Below are 18,239 nucleotides of genomic sequence, written 5' to 3'. Positions count from 1 at the left end.
ATCTAAACAACAACAGTTAAATCAAACAAAAGTTTCACACCAAAAAAAAGAAAAGAAAAGAAAAAAGTGAACACACAAGAAAATCAAAAAGGGTCCATAAAAAGTGATTCTGATATGATCTCTAGAAACAATAGCTAGCTAGCTAGATAGATAGATCATGAATTAGTTATCACAACGAGATGATTCATTGTCTTGTTCAATCTCAGAAGCAGCTTCTTCTTCTAATTCAAAGCAAATATCATCAATCCCATAAGCTGCATGCCCATTCCCAAATGCTTTAATATGATCTTTCAAAGACCTCTTGTGTTTAAAATCCGATCCGCAACTGCAATACCAAAGTTTCCCACAATTCTTCTCGTGTGTTCGCTAATCTCCCCTCACCGCAAACGCCTTCCCACATTTACGGCACATGAACGGCTTGATCCCATGCTTCCTTTTGTAATGTGTCTGAAGGGTTCTGAAATCTTTGAGCGGTTTGGCGCGTGGTGGTCAATGTTGTTTCGACACCCTGGTGCGCAGCAGTAGCACGGTAGCCTTAACATGGCCGTTGGTTGTGTTCCCCTAAGGGATTCTGGACCTCTCCTGTATTGAGATCCATGCCCCCACATATGCATCTACATCCCAAAATAATAAAGTGTATATGAAGAGGGTTAGGTTAGTATTATTAGATTTATTATAAACTAAACCATTTTGTATTATTATTATTATTAGGACTATTGGTTTTTATTGGTCCCAAGTATTTCATTTTTGCCGGCGCTGGTCCCAACTAACACTTTAACTGCCAACGGTCCCAACTTTCACACATGTGTCTGCCACCAGTCCACGACTAACCGAGTACTAACTCCGTTATGTTTTAGCTGACGTGTCCATCCTACGTGTTAAAAAACCTTGACATGGCGATTTTGTAACCTAATTATGAAACTCTTTAGAAGTTTAAGGGCTCGTTTTTAATTTTCCTTATAGTTCTGTAACTTGTACGCCGGAATCCATCCATCCATCCACACACACTCCCAAATTAGGGTTACCCATTTCCACCGCTGTAAACCGCCATGACGTCACCTTTCAGAAACCTATTCTTCAAATCCGTTTCCGGCAACGCCATCCTCCGTCACGAAACCAAACGATCCAAATCCGACTACACCAAAATCCAAATAATGATAAAATCCTTCGATCCAAACAGCAAAAGTCTTCACCCTGAGCTTCCACCTACCACGCGTACAATCGGATTACCTTCACGACGGTCCTTATTCACCGTGGAAGTCGCCTCACGTGCATAAGAAAGCACGAGAGCAGTTTCATATGAAGATTAATAAGCAGATGCTGGTGATGGAAGCCAAGAGGAATAAGCTGCGTAATAAGTTCTTTTGGTTGAAACGGCAGAGGATATTTGGGTCTCAGTTTGAAGTGTTGTTTAGTTTCAAGACACGCTTGGAGAAAGATAAGCTGCAGAAGGTTCTTCAGAGTGGTTCGAATGGTGTTTGTTAAATGTTGAGATGATGATTCAAATGCCCCACAACAGATTTTGTAACCTGTTCGATCGATTCAATGATTGAATTAGGGTTTTAATTTGGGGTTGTTCTTGATCGTCGATCGATTGGAGATATTGATTTGGGTTTAGGGTTTTTTGTTATTAATATACAGGAGGAGAAGGGTTTTTTGTTATTAATATACACGCAGGCAGCCACGTCAAGGTTTTTTAACACGTAGGATGGACACGTCAGCTAAAACATAACGGAGTTAGTACTCGGTTAGTCGTGGACTGGTGGCAGACACATGTGTGAAAGTTGGGACCGTTGACAGTTAAAGTGATAGTTGGGACCAGCGCCGGCAAAAATGAAATACTTTGGACCAATAAAAACCAATAGTCCTTATTATTATATATTATTCTATGTATTAGTGTATTACAATAGAAAGGGGTCAAAAGTGTAAAGTCTTAAGCGACACACCAACATCATGTCGTTCCAAGATGTATATATAGGGCAAACATAATCAAAGGAGAAGCGTCGATTACGATTACTCTATATTCATATCTCATTACAATATAATAATAGGGGTCACAAGTGTAAACTTTTAAGCGACACATCAACATCATGTCGTTCCAAGATGTATATATAGGGCAAACATAATCAAAGAACAAGTGTCGATTACGATTACTCTATATTCATATCTCATTACAATATAATAATAGGGGTCAAAAGTGTAAAGTCTTAAGCGACACATCAACATCATATCGTTCTAAGATGTATATGTAGGACATACATAATCAAAGAACAAGTGTCGATTACTCTGTATTCATATCTCATTACGATTACAATAAATAATAAAGTACCTACGGTCTTCCAAAGATTCTTGACGATTTAATCGATTCCATATATAAGATATGTCTCAATTTAAACAGTTTGCAAATAGGATTGGATTATTTTATAAAAATATCATCATTTGAGGCTATGAAAATTGAAAACATGAGGTCAAATGCATCTTTAGATGATGACAAACTAGGGTCCATTAATAACTGATAGTTTTATGATGCTCTCTGCTCATTTTGGGTCTGTTAGGTTTTGAAAGTAAAAACCACTTTATTTGTAGTTAAAAGCACAGTATGTCTGCTGCTACCTTAATAAATGAAAGTAAAGAAAGAAAATTTAGTATCAGAAGATTTTTGAAAATGGATAGTTATGAAAACATCACAGGACCACAACTGTCACCTGAATTTTCACTAAGTTAATTCTAACACATTAGATTTTGTGAAATTAATTTTTGGCTTGTGAAGTTAAAACCTATTTTCTAACATGCCTAAACTTCTTTTCTTTTCAAACTTTGTCAAAGTTGTTTTCTGGCCTTAGAAGTTAAAATCTCATTTTCTAACATATGCTGTTTTCTGGCATTAATTAGAAGTTAAAATCTCATTTTCTAACATATGCATAAACTCTCATAAATTTTGTGAAATTAATTTTTGTCCGAGAAATTAAAACCCATTTTCGAACATACCTAAACCTTTTTTAAAATTTTTTTGTTAATTTTTTTTTTGGGTTAGGAAGTTAGATCCCATTTTCTAAACATACAACTTACTTTTAAATTTTGTGAAATTGTTTCTTGGCTTGAGAAGTTAAATTCCTTTTTCTAAATTTTATGAAATTATTTTTTGGCTTAAGAAGTTAAATACAAATTTATAAATTTTAACACACCTACACTTCTTTTTATATTTTGTGAAAGTGCATTTTGGCTTAAGAAGTTACATTCCGTTTTCTACCACACCTAAATTTCTTTCTAAATTTTATGAAATTATTTTTTAGGGTTGAGAAGTTAGTACCTATTTCTAACACACCTAAACTTCTTTCCAAATTTTGTGAAATTATTAAGAAGTAAAACCCCATGTTCTAACATACCTAAACTTCTTTTTAAACTTTATGAAATTAATTTCGGGCTTGAAAATTTGAAATGTTAAATCCCATTTCCCAACATGCCAAAACTTCTATTCAAATTTTGTGAAATTATTTTTTGGCTTGAGAAGTTGAATCCCATTTTCTAACATATATACCTAAACTTCTTTTTAAATTTTGTGCTTTTTTATTTTATTTTCAATACTATTGTATATGAAAACTATTTTTTAGTAAATTAAGTTCCTTATTTTAAATTTCATTAAATGTCATTTAACAATGTTTTAAAAACCGGTATTTTATTTGTATCGGATTGGACTAAAAAATGGTAAAACCGGTTGAACCGGGTTATACCTGGAGGTTCAACCGGTTAAATATTATACCTTATAATTGTCTATAGATGTAACTTTAATCCCAAAATAACCTAAAACTAACTGATTTCTATAACAAAAAATAATCCAAAAGTTAATTCATATTAAAAAATAATACAAAAGTACTCAATTTTTTTAAAAATAGTCCTAAAGTTTACACGTTTGAATGTTAATTGTTGGGTTAAAAGTAATTTTGAAAAAATATAGGTCACAAATATCAAAAATTTCTCGGACTTAAAACCGGTTTGCCGTTAAAAACCGGTATTTTAAAAAAAAATAGTCCTAAAGTTTACAATGTTCTAGCAAACCGGTCTAAAATACCGGACTCAAAATACCGGCCTACTATGTGAATCCGGTCTAACCGGTTCAACCGGCCGGTTTGAACCGGTTTTTAAAACACTGCCATTTAACTAACATACCCAGGCAAAATAAATAATAACAAAATGTTTTTTTCTGAAAGTAGGAGGTGAGCATATGTGATTTTTTTTCCTTTACAAGATCAGTGCAAAAAGGACTTAACTAAAGGCTATATACATATACATAATCTGTTATCTTTAATAAGGCAAGAAAGCAAAGATGGTGTTTTTAATATGTGTTTACAACTTAGAATCTCCCAACCACAAAAGCAAGTTATGTGGGGCTTAATTTATGGGTGGGAATTTACATCTGGATTAAATCTAAGGCTGAGGTGTGCGGAGCGCGAGAAAGGGCGCAAGTGGCGAGGCGGTCGCGCCCCGGGGCGCGAGCACCACACCACCGAGGCGCGAGAGGGGCGCGAGAGGGGTGCGAGCGCGGAAAAAGAGGCAGGCGCGGGTGGGCTAGCGGCTGAGAATGGCGTGAAGGTTTCTTGGTTTGCGTGAATATAGCCGTTTGGGCTCGTTTTTTATTAAAAAAAAAAATTTTTTTTCATACAAATATCTCTATATATTCACCTATATCCAACACAAACCCACAACAATATAACATACAATCTTTTCTCTCTATTAACCTATATCAAACCCAAACCAACACCAATATCACATACCAATATCACATACCACACCCAAAACCCAAAATCACCCCATCTTCCAAACCTTTTTTTAAAAACATGGCTGGAAATTGGTACCCAAACCTAGAATCAGATTACAGTTACGACGATTTATGGTCGGCACCGGACCAAGCGATGTTTTATTCGGGGTCGCAACAACCATCCGGCTTTCAACCATCCAACATACAACCGTCTCATAACTTTGTAGTTCCGGAGACACAAGAACCAGAAGGTGAAGCTGCGGGACAAAGAAGACGCGTCCACCGGAAAAAACAAATTGCAACGGACGGGTCGGGTTCGGCTTCGACCGGAAGGACGAAACGGAAAATCACTCCGTGGTCATCGGATGAGAAGGAAGCCCTGTGTCGGGCTTGGATAGTCACTTCTGAGGATCGGCGTTGCGGTAATTGTTTTAACGTTTTTAAAAATGATTTTTAATAAAAAAGTTAAATAAAAAAGTTAAATGACTTACAAATTTATTTATGCATTTTGCAGCGGACTACCAAAAGAGCAAGGTCTTTTGGACAAAGGTTAGGGAGACGTTCTATTCGCTCGTTGGGAGTACAGAGCGGACCGCCGATATGATTTCGGGTCGGTGGACCGAAATCAGAAAATTTGTCGGCTTGTTTACTAATCTGTTCAACAGGAACGCCGGTCGTATGAGACCAAGTGGCAGTGACGATTTGGCGGTTTATAATTTCACTGTCGAAGAGTGGAGGCAGGAGTGCCTGCGGAGGTATGGGACGGTGAAGACGTGGGACGATGTAAAGGTGTGGGAGAGGTTGAGAAGGTGTTCTAAGTGGGTTGAGCTGGTGGCGCCGGACGTTGATGCGGAAGTAGGGCCGAAACGGACTAAAACTAGTTCGTCTGGAGCGTACAGCACTTCCGCCGGGTCGGATTGCCGGGTTGGATTCGACCTAAACGTTGCGGGGGAGGAAACGTCTTCACCGCCGAGGAGGCGGCCATTGGGAAGGGACGCCAGGGGGAAAAAACCGGCTGAGGGGGAAGCCGTAAACATCAACGATCTTGTTGAATCCCTCAATAAATTCAACAAAACCATGGAGGTGGTCTCTATTGACAAAAAGGATAAAAAAGAATGAGAGATTTGGACTTCCTTGCAAGAGACTTCAGCCACCTAAATCCGGTCGACCAAATGCTGATGGAAAAACAAAAGGAACGTATCCGGAAGAGGTTGATCGAAGAAGACGAAGCCGAATAATAAGAATAATGTTTTTCTTTAGTACTTTAATTTTTTTTTATATATTAATGTGTTTTTTTAATTAATGTGTGTTTTTTTAAATAATTTCTTGTTTTTTTAATAATACGTTTTTTTAATACATTTATAAAAAAATAAAAAAATAAACCGCTCGCGCCCCCTCTCGCGCCCCTCCACACCATGGCCCGGGGCGCTATCACCACTACCAACACCCATCTTATCAAGTTTCTCTCTCTGCCACACGTCACAATATTATTGGCTGGCGCCCCCACTCACGCCCCCTCTCGCGCCCCCCCACACCCCTCAGCCTAAGTGGTCAGAAATATGAAGATAGATATAGATTGATGAAAAGAAGGTTTCTTTTTCTTTTTTACTTGTTCAAATTTATATGATCATCATCACAAAGATCATATGTGTATCTTAGGTGGAGCATATATAGAGATTCATATGATGATTATAAGTTATACTAACAATTTGAGTTTTGACACAACTGCCAATGAGATGAAGAAAGGTGAAAAAGAAGAATACAAACTCCAAGGAACATAAAGCATAATCCTTGTCTTGTTCAATCACAGAAAAAGAAGAAACTGTTTTTGCAGCACTATTTCTGACTCACCTTTGATCAGTTGGACCAAAGTCTTGATTTGTTCAAAATCCCAAAAAACACACACACAAATCATGCAGAGATGAATGAATGAATGAAAAGTTTTATGGGACTGAGGATTAATTAATGGTTTAATTAATGCTATATATATAGATAAAGTAAATATTTCTTCTTTTTTTTTTCTAAACTGAAACTGAAGAACAAAATACATGAACTAATGCTAAATTGCTAACTCTAAAACTCAATATTATGCATACATACATTTATACTTTCTTTAAAAACCTAATGTGAAAAATGTAAACAAAAAAAGAGTTGAAAATTAGCAAGAAAAGGAGTGTACAAGGAAAGAAGACTAATACAGGTTTATCTTTTTCTTTTTACTAAAGAGAGATTCAAAGGTCAAAAACAAATATGTTGAATAATAATAATAATAATAATAATAATAATAATAATAATAATAATAATATACCTGCATGTTATTGTATCTGTTGAAGGTCTTGAAGCAAAGAGGACAAGAAAACTGAGTTGGTCCAATTAGAATTTGAGCTGGAGTTGGGATCCAATACTGACCCTTGTTGAGTGCACTTGTGAGATACCCATGGCTATTTGCACCTTCTTCTTCTTCTTCCTCCACTTGTTTATAATGATCATCATCAGCAGCTTCTGTAACATTATTATTGTTTGAATTTGTGGCAGAAAAGCTAGGGTTTGGAAGGCCAAGATGAAGAGCTACAGTCACAGTCTCATGATCATCATCATCATCATTGTCATTAGTATCATCATCCATAGTAGTTGCAACAATTGTACTACTAGGGTAATTATTAATATTATTATCTTGATTTTGGTTTGATGGTGTTCTTGTTGGAGTTACACTTAAGAGAGGAAGAGCTTCTCTAAGGGGTGGAGATGGTGGTGAGGGTTGATAATAGTGAGTGAAATTATTAGTTGAATAAGAAAGATGAGGTGAAGAGAAGTAGTGGTAGTTAGGCAGGTTAGGATTAAGATTAAGATTGAACCAAGATCCATTGAAGTAAGTGGAGTATGGGTGATTGCTACTCATGTTTGCTAAAGGTGGAAAACAAAGATTAGATGAACAGATAAGCTAGGGTTGGTTATATGCATATGCATATGCATATGCATATGCATATGCACATACACACACACAAGGTGAGAGAGAGAGAGAAAGAGATGGACAAAAAGGTGAAAAGTTGAAGACTGAACAAAAACACCAAAGCTAAAAGAAGTGCAAGGAGATGTTTTAACAAGGCAAAACACAATTGATCATAAAGCATTTAAAGCTCCTCCCTTGATTAAAAAAATTAGATAGAACAAGATATAGCTCTCTTACATGTGACCAAACAATATAGATAGATACATGGTTGATGAGAGAGACAGAGAGAATTATAATTAATGTGGGGGAGAGAGAGGGGGGTGTGAAAGAGATAATGTTGGGACTTTAAAGAACAAAGGTGTGCCTTTGATAACACTTTCTTGTGTGCAAAGGAGAAGTTTGAAAATATGTAGAAAAGTATCAAAAGAAACCTTAAAACTACTCATATTCATCATTTTAGTCTCTAAACTTGAAAGAAAGCCCGGTCACATCATAATTTATCACTACCACGTAACATTAGCAACTAAAAAGTGCATGCATTCAGAATTTGATAGCACTTTTTAATTGCTAGTGTAATTACGTGATAGTGAAATTATATTTGCTTTTGAATTATATGTCATTCGTACTCTTTCTTTTTTTTTTCTTTCATTCCATGTAATCAATTTTAACACAGCAAAATATCAAAATAGTGTTATTATTCCTATGGTAATTTTAAAGGTTAAAACTTTAAATAGGACCAAAGCATGCATCTTTGGCCTTGTGGTAGTTTGCATTAAATTATATTTTATATGAGAATTGGCACTCTTAGGTATTTCTCATGTATCAATCAATCATGTACTATCACATCATTTCTACCCTTAATTACACACAAACTATAAAATTACTGACAACAACGCTTATCCACAAGTACTCTAAAACTTTATAAATTCATTTTAAATTTTTTAATGGTCAACAATGAATCAATTTTATGTGACAAACATTTGTTATGAAATGAAACCATACATCTTACCCACATGGGGTGGGGTGGTGTTGTCATGTGGTTTATAAGCCATACACCCTACCTATATGGATGTCCCGTGCTCTCTTACATTTTCAAACGATAAGCTAGGTTCATGATTGTAAAATGTAATATAATTAACGAGTAAATTTAGATAATGAATTAACGTTTTTTAAGAAGAAAAATATTGTTATATAGCAAAGGGCATATAGGAATTAAAAAAAGAAGGTTAAATTACCGGGTGGAACATATATAGGTTTGTCACAAATGTGTTTGTCTTCTATAAAAGTATAAGTATTAATTAGAGACAAATAATACTATCACTTTCTTGAATAAGTTTTTTATATATATTTTTTGTGTTTGATTCAATGAAAACCCGTTTATGTAAATAAAGCTTCCATGTAAAAAATATATGTTCTAAGAATCTAAGATAAATCATGATAATCATGCTAAAATTTACAAAATATTTTTATATATTTGTCGAGTTATATTTCTTAACGTACGTATATTCTAACAACTAATTATATCAATCAAATGATTGGTTCATTTTTAAGAAAATTATATTACATTAAATCATAGATAGTGGGTGATGTCATCCAAAATGGTGTCATGATGCTTCTCTTGCTGACACACTCTAAACACGTAACTTAAAAACTAACTAATTGTGTCTTTATCAGTTGATGACCCATTGATTAAGACAGAACTTATAAAACACCCAAGGATTAGGAGATCTTAGCTTCAATTCTCGCAAAGTACAGAAATTTATCGTAGGAATTAGGAAATGAGGAAAACGTCAAATATTATTCAACGCGTTTGAATCAAATCATTAGAACTGCAAGGCATTTGTTAGGACCAAAGCATGCATCTCCCAAGCTGCGAATCAAATAAGCGTAGGAAATGAGCGAGTTTTCTAGTACTGCATAACAAATCTTACGTTTTCCTCACACTACTAGAAAAAAAGCCTTCAATGACACGCATTGCATGTCATTAAAAAGTATATATGACACGCAAATGTGTGTCAAGGAAGCCACTGTCATAAAATGAATATGACATGCATTTGAGGTGTCATCTTTTACGACACGCATTTATGACACAAATACGACAAGCATTTACGACGCCCATTTATGACACGGATTTATGCGTGTCATAGTTTTAGGTGTTTTAAAAATTATTATTATTATTATTATTATTATTATTATTATTTAGTAATATTACTAATTCTCACATTAAATGATAATTAAATTTGATAATACAACATAAAAGACATATATAGCAAAACAATTCATTTCATAACATACACATATTAAGTCAAATATATTAACAAATATGATAAAAGTAACAAAAATAATGTTTGTTGATATAAAATTATTACCGAAAAATAAAAGTTGCCCCAAAAATCAACTATGATCAACCATAACTAATAAACCAGTCAACAACTCGGGCCGTTTTTCATCCGGTCTTTCTTGGTTATTTTGTTCCTTCCACGGCTTACAAATGCAATTTCAAGCGGTCTATAAGTTGCCTGCATAGCAAACAATTATATTAGTTAACTACTCATTTAAAATCAACCATTTATTTGCCTTTTGATTAAACAATTAACATCATTCTGAGAAAATTCAATTAATGACCATGGCCAGTTGGCCACCATTAATAGTAGCAATGAGTGTTAATGTGCAACCTAACAATTGACCATCAAAAAGTCAAAACTTTGTGGATAATTATAAACTTAATTTGACAAAGTATTTTTGGAGTAGGTATGTGTAATTATAAGCTAAAGGTTAAATGTATAGATAATGCCAAATTACCTTGAAATTTAGACACCTTCATAGACGTGACTGAAAATAGTTGTTGGATGTGGCATGTGTGAACAGTGTTGTTGTCGAAGTGGACTGCAAGCTCCTCCCATATAGCAGCCCCGATAAATTTCGAATGAAAATGCTACTACAAACAACAACAAAAATAAAACACTTCAGTTTGGACAACAAACCTTTTACGAAAATTAAGATTGACCAAATTAGGCATATGAAATATAACTAAATACACATTAGTAATATAACTAAATACACATTAGTTAAGTCCAAAAGGACCGGGTCAACAAAACTTCATAATCAATCTAAGTATAAAAATTAAACTCCTAACAATATAACACTATTTCAAGTGATAACACGATATAGGCCCGCGCGTTGTGGCAGGTTCTGACTGATAATTGTAAATTTTCTTTAGAGGAGGCATACTCATTATTATTTATATAGTCATTGTAGCTTTTTTCACCATAGTTGTTCAGTACAAAGAAAATCTACGCTAAAAGAAGTGGTACATCTATGCAAAAAGAAGTTTGATACGCGCATAATATTATAACCTTAAACTAGCATTATAACACCAAGTGTAATTAGTCAGGTTCATGCAAAGCATACAAATGTAAAAGGACACATAAATAGCAAATCTTACCTTTATAAAATTAAATTCAATAACAATTGATGATACAACTCAGCTGCAATAGAGAGGAAAGACAACAATCTACCTGTACATAAGTCATCATAAATTTTTTTAAACAAATGATCTCAATTTACCACCACTTTAAAGACTAAAATGTCAACTTGGTTCTTTTGTAAATTGGCCAATATACTACAACAATACTTTTCTAGTTAAATTGGTCAATTTACTAAAGACTGGTTACTACAATATAAAACTGGTCAATTGTCTACAACGCCAATTCAAAACATAAATCCACATCTAAAATTACAATCATTGACTAAATAAGACAAAAGAAAATAGAAAAAAATAAAACAAAAAACCTAGCCATAGGCTACAAAATTGAACAACATATAACAGTATAACACAACACTCGTTTTCATTATTTATATTACAACAAAACAAAAGTAAATCAAGTATATTGCTTGTTAAAGGTTTGATTTTAGTTTCGATATTGGCTCCAGAATAGAGATAAGCTCAGGATGGTACCGGTACCGACCGATACCGATAATTGAAAATATTTGGTACTGAAATGTTCGGTTCGGGTAATATAGGTACCGAAAACTCAAAACTTGGTACCGTACCGAATTCGGTATTAGTTCGGTACCGGTACGAAAACGCTTAACACTACTCCAGAAATAAGATATAATTGATTTCAAGTTATGTGATTTTTAAGTAGCGATGAGCGTTTTCGGTACGGGTATCGATTGATACCAATACCAGTACCGAATTCGCTACCAAGTTTTTAGTTATTTGGTACCGCTATGGCACCGGCATTTCCCGATTTTTGTATTAAATACCGGTACCGGACCAAAATTTTGGTACCTGTACCAAAGTTTTTACGATTTTTAGTACCGGTACCGTACCGATCTCATCAAATGAAAGGATTTAACTGACCTATCAACATAAATTCAAACCCAAAGCGGCTATTTAGAAGCTTCCAATTTAGAAACTTCATAATCTAAAATATTTAGTACCTGAAACTTATGTACTTAATTGTTTTGTTATTAAGCACCCATAGTACAAATATTTTTGTGATTAAGGCGGTAATTTGTGATTCTAATTATTCATAAGCCAAGTATTTTTAGTGAACTAATTATATGATACTAATCAAGAAATTTCCAACATTAGCCATCTCAGAATACATTTTTGGCCAGCTTAATTAATGAGCCAAATAAGGAGTATTACTTACATTACCTCCAAGTATCATGCTTCATCCTTAAACTAAGAGCCATCTTGTGACGATGCAACCTGTTCATGGGTTACCTACTGAGTTTGACACCGTAGCGGCTTAGCCTCCTATACCAATCAAATCCTACCGAGCAGGGAAACAACTTGTAGCAGTATATTGCAACTGGAGTCACACAATCAGTTGGCTCGTGACCACTAACAACCTGTTGTGGCTGCTGCTACTCGTCAGAGCCGTGGACCTCCAAACACATGGAACCCAGAAACACAGAACTTGGACTAAATTTAGCTACAAACTGAATCAAAATAATTAAGCTGTATCAATATAAATAACATAAAATATGAATGAACCCAAAACCATATCAAACCTAAAATAATAGGTGAATATGATTTCCTCAATTCAACTAACTATGATGTAAGAATATTAAAATTGTCAATGGTATTGACTCATTTCAAGTACATAGGTAACTACAAATCCCTAAAATTACATCCAAATCTAAAAAACAATTATGTCATCAAATATATGTTCTGCAAATAATAAAAAATACGAAGATGCTCTCATACCAAAACACATTGATGCGGTGAATCGGAGAGCTATTCTAAGTCAACGTCGGTGGAGAAATTGTAAACCACCACTGCCACACTCAAACCACAACAAAAGAAACCCCACTTGATAGGTACACAGCGGTGGTGAGAAACCACCACTGCCACGGTCAATCCTCCTCCGCCTAGGGTTAAAAAAAACCCAACAATAGCATACTACATCACCGGGCCTCCACATGACGGTGGTTACTGGAGAGAAACCGAAAATGAGGCGATTTGTGGCACTGGCGGGGGCGCATGTCAGTGAATGGTAAATCAGAAATCACACACCAAAAGACTTAATTGATCAAAGGAAGAACGAAGATTGGAGCCCTAGAATTTGTAATATGTAAATGCCAGATTAAATGAGGACTGGTGGTTACAATTTGGGGGAATTGAGAGAAGAAGAAAAGAAACCCCTAGTTTGTTCAAAAGGTCTCACCAGAAAGTTGCTAAAAACTATTGGTTGGGGTTCAAATATTTATTTGGAATAAGAGATGACATGCATATATGACACACAAGATTATTGTTTTGATTTATGACATCGGTTCAATGACACACAAAATATGTGTCATAAATCTTCTAAATATGATGTTATGACATGCGTATTTGCGCGTCATAAATCACTCATTATGCGCATGTCATTAAAAGCATTTTTCTAGTAGTGTCATTTGATGTATTATGAGCTACCATATGCAACACCTAAGTGGAAAGTTGAAAAGAAAAGGTGTGTCGTGTAGGCAGAGTGGTTTCCTGACTCACACTCACTATATATATGGTACCCAAGTGAGCAGGGAGCATTTCATTAAATTAGTTTTTAAAACGTCTTATAATTGTATTTATTTATTTATTTTAATTTTAACCAATTTTAGAATATCATAAAAGAATCCAATTACAATAGAGAGACATGTAAGCGGACAACAATTGACGCAACCACCCTTTTGAATTAAAATACGATATTTTAATTATTAAGAAAAACATTAATATATATATATATATATATATATATATTAGATATTGTTTTTTCTCTATAGTTTGTTGTTTCATCTTGACGAATTCATGATATTGCCCCTACAAATAATCGATGTCAGCTCAAAGTAGTTTCATACACCCGCTATCGTTTCCTTGTTTCTCCCAATTAATCTCGATCTTTAGTTCGAAGTTCATTAAACGTTTACATCTTCTCCGATATATTATCCAACTTTGATTGTAATTGGGTTCGCTAGAGGATGGTCTTCTTTGTCGCTTCCCTTTACTGGGCAGGAAAATCAAAGGGTAACGAATAGCTTTTTTTACATTCAACAATAAAATGTTAAAAAGGAACAATATTAGTCTAGCAAACAATTTATTAACAAGGTTATGAAATTAGTGTTAGATGTTGTCTCCCATCACATCACTACTTACTACTATACTCCAAAATGCATCAAATTAGTATTATGTATAGTTATGTGTGTATGTATGATATCTTCACAGTTCCTTGGGAAGTAAATAAGGTCACCCTAGCTCCAGCAGTGAACTTTGGATGTAGTGATACGGTCGCCTTAGCTCCATACACACTTCAAACACGAATCAACTTACCACCTCCTCAGTTTAATTTCTATAATTCTAGCTACTGTCTTACAATCTCACCATAACACATATTTATAAATGGTTGTGCTGGATCATATACACCGAGCATGATTATTCATCAGTACGTAGAGCTGTAAACGAACCGAACGTCAGCCGAATTATACGTGAACTGTTCAGTGGGAAGTTCGTTTATGTTTGTTCGTTTAATAATTGAACAGTCATGAACAAGGAGTTTCGTTCAACTAACTAAATGAATGAATACGAACAAAGGTCATGCCCATTAATTGTGTCTGTGAACGTTCAAGAAGGTGTTCGTTATCGAGGGTGTACCATAAAGAAGGTGTTCATGATCAATGGTTGGGAAGGAGTTATGGGGAATTGGGGAACCCTAGCCGTTGATCATGTTCCCACATCTTATGATATATTATCAATCATCTACATCACATCATTTTTGTAAGACAAAAAAAAACCTCCATAAAAAAATAAAAAATTTATAAAACACAAAAAAGTAAAAAAAAATGTATATCTATCATCTCTTGTTTAAAAAAAATCTTAATTTAGCCTTCGTGTTTAGTTTTGTATTTAGTTTAGCTTTTGGGGTTAGGTTTTTGGGGGTTTAGGTATTTTTAGCCGGGGGTGGTGAGTCAGGGTGCGGGTTTAGGTTTTTTTAGCCGATGATGCAAGATTGAATTCCTTAGTTCACTGTTTTGAAGTTCCCTAATAAACTCACCCCTATGGCCCTATATATTAAGTAAGAATTAAGAGTAAAGTGCCATTTTTGTCCTTGTGGTTTAGCGAATAATGCGAATTAGTCCAAAAAGTTTATTTTTTGCATATGGAACCTCCACCTTTCCCAGTTCTTGCCAGTTACAACCAAATCACTAACTTCATTAAATTTAATCGTTTAGTCAGGGGTAGACATGTCTTTTCACTATTTCTTTATTATGATACTTATTTTAGTGAACTGCGGTTTTCGTCCTTCTAGTTTTTTTTTCCAAATATGCAGTTTTAGTCCAGTAGTTTCAAATTTTGCAATTTTCTTCCCTATGGTTTCATTTCACTTGCAATTAAACTCGAATTTCCTAATATCGTTAAGTTTGCTAGTTAAACCCATCAGTGTGCCCTTCACGTGAGGGGCAATTTTGTTCCTTGTTTTTTTCCTTTTTCCCCAAATACACCCCAGCCGCTCATGTGAGGGTGCTTGCGAATTAGGACTGAAGTTTATTTAGGGAGAGAAACGACAAAACTGGTTGTCACGTGAGGGGCACACAAATGGATTAACGGCCAAAACTAACGAGGTTAATAAATTCGGGTTTGATTGCAAGTGAAATGAAACTACAAGTACGAAAATTGCAAACTTGAAACTATTGGACTAAAACCGCAGATTTGGACAAGTCACAAGAACAAAAACCGCAGTTCACTAAAATAAGTATTATAATAAAGAAATAGTGAAAAGACATGTCTACTCCTGACTTAACGATTAAATTTAACGGGTTAGTGATTTGGATGTAATTGGCAATAACTGAGAAACGTGGAGGGTCCATATGCATAAATAAACCTTTTGGACTAAATTCGCATTATTTGTCAAACCATAAGGACAAAAATGACACTTTACTCAAGAATTAATAAACAAAATTTATCTATTCCATTTTATAATTTTTTAAAACTTACAAAACAATTCGTTAATTTATATGCGTGTCAGTGTGTGAAAACATAAACCCGACGTACTGTGTTACTGTGTTCAAATCATTCAATTCATGTCATCGATCGTTTACAGCAAAAAAGTGACATATACATAAAGTAATTGTACACATTCAACTAATTATTGCCCTTCTATGCATAGTAATATAAAAGAGGTTTGTGGTATGTACATGAATGTTCTGAACTTCATGTAATCTTTTGCAAAATAAACAAACAATTTTTACTAAAATACGTATGAAAGTTTACTTTTTTAATAATACTAGCCCACAAAGGGAAAAATCGTCGAAATAATCATGGACGATTGAAAAAATATATATATGGCAAGTCTATTAAACTTTATATTTTTCTTTCATGATAATTATACGGGAGTACTCTCTAAACTTTATCTTCATTTTCTCAAGTTCTAATACACTTTTTCTTGAAAAACAACATCACAAGCCCGGTTAGCCAAAAGCTAACTCAGGACAAAACAAAAGCGTTTACATGCTAACGAGAGGTTTATTTATCCACTCAGTCCATCCAACAAAAAATTTAACACTGCAACTAGAACACCGCAAATACGACAATTAAATAATGGAATCAAATAAGTTCTCTTTCTCAACTTCCCGTTGAAACCTTGGGAATACTATTTCGAACACATGGCCGTTGAAACCAAGTTCTAATATACTAATCGGTCTTGTGTAACCTTGGAAACGTTGGCTTCTCTGGCTATATATGTTGTTTCGGCTGTTGTACTTTGGGAGACAAGTGTGATGTCTAAGTGGAGGCGCATAATCTGTTTTAAGGGACTCGTGTTGAACACGAATCTTTAACCACAACCGTCAATGTTAGTTTGCTCTTTCTTGCAGCCAAAAAGACTACAAGAAGTCCTTGTTGAAGAAAAAAGTTGAAGACTCTGACTTTTGAAGATTTTGATATGAATCGATTCATATATATGCCACATTTATTTCAGTTTACATATTTGTTTTCATTTTATTTTTTTTTACTACTTATTTTGCCACGTTAATAATGAGAGTATTGTTAGTATTATTTTATTATTAAAGTTTAATAAGAAGTGACAAATTTCCTACATCTAAAAATCGTACGAAACATCTTAAGTTTTACATACTTCCCATGTTCATGCAGTGACTACAAGAAGTCCTTGTTGAAGAACAAAGTTGAAGACTCTGACTTTTAAAGATTTTGATTTGAATCGATTCATATATATGCAACATTAATTTCAGTTTACATATTTGTTTTTTTTTTTTTTTTTTTTTTTGTATTACGGTATTTTTTTTACTACTTATTTTGCACGTTAATGATGAGATTATTGTTATTATTTTATTATTAAAGTTTAATAAAAGGTGACACATTTCCTACATCTAAAAATCGTACGAAGCGTCCTGAGTTTCTCATACTTCCCATGTTCATTTGGTTTTTGATTAATTGTCCATGGTTATTTTGATGATTTTCCATAATAAAATTCCATCTCTAGAAACATGGCGGGCTTTGAAGGGGCGGAGAGGTCGACCGTCCCTCGACCGATCACTCCGGTAGGCCCGAATTATTTGAAGAAAATATGTATTTTTAATGTTTAAACTCAATTACTCAAATCATTTAAGCCCACTTCTATTAAAATAAATTACACAACCCAAATCAAAATCAAATAATCGTTAAAAATAAATAAAAAAAACTCTTTTTACTATCACTGTCTAGAAAGTACAACTATTTATATTGAAGAGGTAGGTCCCAGCAGAGCCCAGTTGGACCCGCAAGACTCACCTCAAAGAGGGACGTCTGCGCAGTTGAACCCGCAAGACTCACCTTCAACAAGGACGTCTGCGCAAAGGCTAAACTCGCAAGACTCACCTTGAAGAGACGCCTGCACAGAAACCAACTGGATCCGCAGGACCCACCATGCTCAGAGACGTGACGTCCTTACGCGCAGTACGCAAGCTGTTCCCGCAGGAAAAGCCTCCCAATGGTCGACGTACTCCGCCTGTTCCCGCAGCAACGGATACTAGCCATCAGGGAAGGCTACCCGC

The 18,239-nt window shown here is 34.7% G+C and overlaps 1 pseudogene across 1 annotated transcript; it reads right to left on the bottom strand.

Annotated features, from left to right (window-relative positions):
- Positions 1-69: 69 nt before the first annotated feature.
- LOC143581008 (zinc finger protein WIP2-like) lies at positions 70-7,713 on the bottom strand (annotated as a pseudogene). Its single transcript, XR_013143756.1, has 2 exons — positions 7,065-7,713; positions 70-614 (listed from the first exon to the last, which is right to left on the bottom strand). The product of XR_013143756.1 is annotated as a zinc finger protein WIP2-like (transcript).
- Between the last annotated feature and the right edge of the window lie 10,526 nt (positions 7,714-18,239).

Source organism: Bidens hawaiensis, unplaced genomic scaffold, assembly GCF_021521415.1.
Source record: "Bidens hawaiensis isolate Kalapana, Puna unplaced genomic scaffold, B.hawaiensis_p1.1 tig00030786_1, whole genome shotgun sequence".
Lineage (NCBI taxonomy): Eukaryota > Viridiplantae > Streptophyta > Magnoliopsida > Asterales > Asteraceae > Bidens > Bidens hawaiensis.
Note: the sequence above shows the minus strand (reverse complement) of the source record. Positions and strands in the feature narration are given on the sequence as shown.